We start from the raw sequence: 6329 nt of genomic DNA, 5'->3' as shown, positions 1-6329 counted from the left end.
CAAAAATAAATCTGGAATAAGTGTCCACTATGACATGCACATAACATTGCTTACCAAATTGAGGAATATGAGTTACATCCATTTGCCATATTTGATTTGGTTTTAATCCATGGGGATTTACCCCTGATGGTGGAGATGGAGTGTGAATAACACACTTAGGGCATTGGCTTACAATTTGACGAGCTTGTTTTCTGGTAATATTAAATTTTTTACGTAAGCTAGAAGCATTTTGGTGATGCAAGGAATGGGAAACTTGTTGACAGTTATATGAAGACATCTGTTGACAAATTTACTAATTTATCAATTTTGTCATTACCTGAAACTAAAGGTCCTGGAAGATTAGTATGAGCTCGTATGTGTCCTATGAAACATAGGTATTTTCACATTAGCACTGCCTTCGGTAAATTATGAAATAATTTAAATAACTCTTGTGATGAAGTATACCCAATAACTGAAGTTTCAATATTTTTGGTAACTCCGACTGCATATAAGCTGTCAGAATAAATATTAATAGGCTCATTTGAAAAGTAATTTAAGGCACAAATCAGAGCTTGAAGCTCTGTTCTTTGGGCAGAAGTATAACAAGTTTGCATTACCTCTGTGTGAACACAACTATAAAAACCTGCTTTACCTGAGCTTGAACCATCAGTGAACACCGATAAAGCTTCATCTATAGGATGTGCACATACAATCTTTGGAAAAATAAGTGATGTTAATGATGCAAATTGGATAATCTTATCATGAGGGTAATGGCTATCTATCTGTCCAGGAAAATCAGCAAAAGCTATCTGCCATAAGCTAGAAGTTTGAAAAAGCCAATTAGTCTGTTGAACAGAAAATGGAATAATTATGATATCAGGCTCAGATCCAATTAATTGTAAAATCCTAGTTCTGCCTTTAATTACTAATTGAGCTATGGAATCATGAAAAGGAATTAATGTTTTTTGAGGGGAGTAGGATAAATAAATCCACTCAATAACTCCTAATCTTTGCCATATGGCTCCTGTTGGGGTATGCTCAGTTGGAAATATTAATAAATACACTATTTCTTTAGGATCAACTCTAGTAAGCTGTGCATTTTTAATTGTATGTTCAACTCTCTTTAAAGCTGTTTTAGCTTTTAAGGTTAGCTGACGTGGAGAGGTTGGAGAAGGATTTTCTTGTAATATCTGAAATAAAGGACTTATCTCAGAAGTAGTTAGTTTTAAGGATGGCCCCAGCCAATTAATATCTCTTAAAAGCCTTGAAAATTATTAGGGGTTTGTATGGAAACTGTTTGTTCTGCTCCAGTAAAATTAAAGATGGCGGCCCCCATGGTTGGCGCGATGGTGTCACATTGCACGACCATCACCTACTTCCTCGTTCTTGGCCTGGGGGGAGGGCCGACAAGAAGTTTGTGTTCCGGCCAGGTGGAAATGAAGACAAGAAAGCGGGCTCATCCACGCCATCTTGATCTGCCATGTGGGGTTGAGTCCTGTAATATCTATTATCATCAGTAGATGGAGCCCTGAACTTAAAATTGCGCTTGCGAAATTCGCTCACAAAATGGTTATTTTTCCCACAAACATAGCATCTCCCGCGGGGCTTTCGTACTAATTCTTGTGGCTTTAACATTTCTTTCAGTGCCGCAGCTATGGCTACTGTCTGCAAATGGGTAGAGTCTATCTCAGAACATAAGCGGATAAACTCAGAAACTATCCCCTTTTTACGGTGCGGCCTAAGAACGTCCTGACAATACTTATTCGCATTTTCAAATGCCAATTGTTTAACAATAAACTCACACACCCCCGGGTCCCCAATCAACCTGTTTGCGGTCTGGTACAATCGGGCTACGAAATCTGAGTATGGCTCACTCACACCTTGCCTGATTTTGGTAAGAACTAAATTGGATTGGTTTTTTGAGACTATCTGCTTCCAGGCATGTTTCGCACAATCAGTTATTTGATCGTATATTGCAAATTCATAATTTAACTGTCTTTCTAAATCAGCAAATTCACCTGTTCCTAAAAACATTTCTACTGGAGTTTGTAAATTCTGTCTTCTATTTCTTTCTGCCTGTTCAGTACAAAAATCAGTCCAATAAGAACGCCAAAGTAAGAAATCTCCTCCACTCAAACAAGATCTAGCTAACGAAATCCAATCACTAGGCGGGAGGGGCTGCGAGCAAATATTATCTATCAGGCTCTATACAAAAGGCGTATTCGGACCATACATCTCGAATGCACTTTTTTTGTTCCTTAATGGTTTTAAATGGGATTACAGCATGAACTCTAACTCTCTGATCTTGCTCATTAACTTGCTCAAAAACTGGAAAAAGTTGAAAACCGCTAATATCTTCCCGGCTTCCTGTGCTTTCTTAATACCTCACTGGAACGGGGTAAGAAAAGTCATTGTTAATTCAGAGTACCTGTTAAATTTTGTCCTTTTAGCAGGTAATGGCCGGATTCGAATAGCCTGTGCAGGTGGTGTTAAATGCAGCCTGTTAAAATTTCTCTGTAAGTCCTGAATTTCAACGTCTGATTCTTCTCCCTCGGACTGTGAGTCATGGATAGAATCTGCGCTGTCACCATTTTGAAATTGGGCTTCTAAGCCACGCAGTGGAGAAGAACTCTGTGCCTCTCTAAGAATCTCTTCCAGATTTTCCTCTTCTATCTCTTCCGGAGGACCTTCTAGGACTGTGGAGGTTTCTCCTCTATGACCTTCCTCTCTATAATTTCCCTGAGGGCTAGCCTGATCATGCAAGTTTAAAGTCACATTGCTAACTTTCGGTTTAGCCCCTAGAGCCTTTGTTTTTAAATGGCTCAAGGGAAAGGAAATTAACTTAGCCTCAGGCGGATTTTCCATTTGAATAGACCTAATAGCTCTCTGAATGCCTTTTAATAGATCTTCAGGGGGCCATGAACTCTGGCCCATATATTCAAAAAGACAAATTTCCAGAGCATCCAAGTTTTTTGAATATTATCTATGCCTCCAGGTAATTCATTAGAAAGACAAATTTTTGTAACTTTCTTCCTAGTTTCTCCCAAGTAAGTAAATTTAGGGACTCTTATTCACAAAACCAAGGGCAAAATTAGCCTACAATCTTTAAGAATTGTATTAACTGAGTTTTCTTTATCTGTTTTCCTTTCTGATTAATTATAGTGTCTAAAATAGTCAGATACATTTCCTTATCCGTAGAAGTTGAATTTCCCAGTTTAATTAATTTAACGTCTCTTTCCTTCAATATTTCCAGGTACTTTTGTGACCCAAAATTGTCACCAATTCCTTTATCTTTATCTTTGTAGCATACTCCCACTCAATCTAGCTAATCTAGAATGCCCCCCCTCGTGGGTGCCAAATTCCACCATGCGACCAGCGCACTGGTTTCATTAAAGAGGTTCTTGGCATAAAAGTTAGCTAGTGAGATCGAAATAAAACACACAGAGTCAGTTACCTTTTTCTATGACCAGGTCCGAGACGGCTCTCCCTCTGAACTCATACCTCGAACCACCCAGTAGGGCGGCAGGGATTACTCAGGGTTAGCAGGAGAGAGAGAGAGAGAGCAAGCCAGGGAGTAGCCTTTTATTGAGGAACAAGAAATTCAGGGGAGAATTCCATCCAATGAAGGTTGAGGGGGGCAGCACTCCAAGGTCAGGGTCAGTGATTGGCCCAAGGGTCAGTGGTCAAGTCACNGGTCAGGGTCAGTGATTGGCCCCAGGGTCAGTGGTCAAGTCACAGCCCCACATGGACAGGCTCTCGCACCAGGAGAGGGTCGGGAAAGCTCCGACACTGTTTAGCCAGAGTGCCTCAGACCCAAACCGGGAGTTGCCCAGTCACGTGTGAGAATGGCTCCCCACAGTTTAGAGGTGAAATGATTGGGTTATGAGAGCTTTAATCAAGTCAGTGATTAATCTCCTGATTAGGGATTAACCAGGTGGTAACTGTAGGCAGGTAGAGTGTGGCTGGAGGAGCTGGGTTCCTAGGTGCATGGCTTTTGGGTTTATATTTGTCCTTGTTGAGTAGAGGTGAGCTCTCTCTCTCTCTCTCTCTCTCTCTCTCTCTCTCTCTCTCTCTCTCTCCCTCTCCCTCCCTCCCTCCCTCTCTCCTCTCTCCTTCCTGGTGCCATTGTTATAGTTAAAGCAACGTCCTGGGGTTTCATAACTGACTTCCAGACCACTCACGTATAATCGAATCAAGCCTTTATGGAAGAACACCTGTGGCGACTGACCAGAACATAAAGCTGTTCTCCTGATCATCCCTGAACAATTGCAAGGGTGCACCTCATAATCCTGAAAACCACAAAAGGGATGTTTGGGGGTCCAGCCAAGGCAAGCAAGCCAAGTTACAGAAGCGGGAGAGTGCAGTCAGGCAGCGAGAACTTTAACTAATCACAGTTAGCCCAGTCACCCCAATACAGAAACAGCCCCGTTACCCTAGTTATAGAAACAGTGCTCCATTAGGTAGTTCCATGTTCTTAAGAGTTTCTATAGCAAAAGGAAAAGAACAACTTGCCCCAGCTGTGACCCTTCTATTTGGCATGGTTGTTTTACAGAATGGAGTTACTAAACAATATAGAGTCACTTTGGCTTGACTATCACAGTTGAAACAGAGAAGCTTCTGGGGTCCCAGCCTCTAGGATGGGATCCAGTGTCCTCTATGGCCCAACACTAGTAATGACTCTAAGCTATAGCTGTGAGCACCTGTGGTACAGGCAGTAGAGATGGAAAAGATTCAAGAAAGCTTTGCAAACAAGTGGGAGAATGAGGAGTGGAGAGAAGGGAGGAGAAAGGAGAAGGGAGAGGGAGCACCCGAGATGTTGCTGATGTCCTAGTGTTCATCTACCTCATCGGCTCTCAGGACAAAACCTTCTAGTCCTTCTCATGGGTTAACCATCCAGGAGGCTTCAGATTTATGAGGTGGCCAGACTTAGACCTGGGTAACACATTGGTTTGCCTTCCCAGCTTAGGGCAGGAAGGAGGCAAGATTGTTATTAACAGCCTTTGGCCACTTGTCTTGCTAAGGGCTTCCTAGTTTCTACCCTTATCTGGAGAGTTTTCACAGCTTCTAAGAATGCTGGACTGCAGTGAGCTAGGGTAAAGAGGAAGTTAATAATGGGCTCCAATCTCCTGGGTCACCTTTTTTTCAGGGCATCTCTAACTTCATGAACCAAATTAGTCTGCAGCTGCATTCTAAGCTCAAACCCTCACCGGAACCTGACTTGGTTATGGGCATTTAAAGGCCTCTTCTAATTTCTGTTATGTCCCTCTCTGCCTCCTACAAGTTCAATTTCTAAAGAATTTAAACCTCAGAGGGGCCATGATGTGGTCCACTGACCGGGACGACTTTGTAATGCCAGATTCATGGGACCCCAATAGACCTTCAGGAGTGGAATTCTATGCAATCACACAAGAGTCTTTATTGCAAGCTCGAGCCTGGACTCACAACCATTTCCCATGCAGCAGTCCCCAAGGAGTGAGCCCTGGTTCTTTGTTCAGTGAGGATTTATAGGATTTTTGGGTTTACTCTGTGCGTCACAACATCACACAGCAATTCATTTCACGCTGTGGGAAAATCAAACAACTCTTAACATTGATTAGCACATTCACTGGTGGGAACAAGTTGGGTAGGGGTGATTGGTTAGTACAAGAGGGGGATTCATTTGAACTGATTGGTTTAATCTGTGAGGGGAGTACGTGCTAAACTACATGGTTTCCCAATATGTTATCAACCACCATAAACTACTTGGGGGTCATCTGGCACCCCAGGTATTTTTCCTGTCTCATGCTGATTGGTGGTTGCTAGGGGGGTTGCTATGGGTCCTCACCTAGCCTAACTGAGTCAGGGACACCTGGCACTGCAGACCTCTCCTGTTATTTACAGACAACTCAGCAGGGTGGATAGGTGCTTAGGAGTGCTCTGTGGGTTTTTCCAAGGACAAGGGTCACACCCCCTTCCTTGGTCAGGCCTTGAGGTAGAAGCTGTTTTCAAAAATGGAGTCACATCAGTTTCTCAACTTCACGGGAAAATCCAGCTGCCAGGGTGCCTACCCACTTGTCCAAGCAGTCAAGAGGAACCATGAAGGTAACAGAGTCTGGAGCTGGGGTAGGAGCTGAGAAACTTGTAAAGGACGATGGAAAAGCTCTGTAAACTCAACAAGCCAAAACAACGTTTACCTGTCCGAGATTTTATTAGCAGGACCCTAGCGGCCAGTCACAGAAGAGAAGGGAGAGGAGAGGGGGAAGAGAGAGAGAGAGAGAGGAGGAGGGAAGAGAGAGAGAGAGAGGAGGGGGGAAGAGAGAGGAGAAGGGGGAGAAGACAGAGGAGAAGGGAGAGGAGGAGGAGGGAGAGGA

Source organism: Marmota marmota, unplaced genomic scaffold (assembly GCF_001458135.2).
Source record: "Marmota marmota marmota unplaced genomic scaffold, marMar, whole genome shotgun sequence".
In the NCBI taxonomy this organism is placed as follows: Eukaryota; Metazoa; Chordata; class Mammalia; order Rodentia; family Sciuridae; genus Marmota; species Marmota marmota.
Note: the sequence above shows the minus strand (reverse complement) of the source record.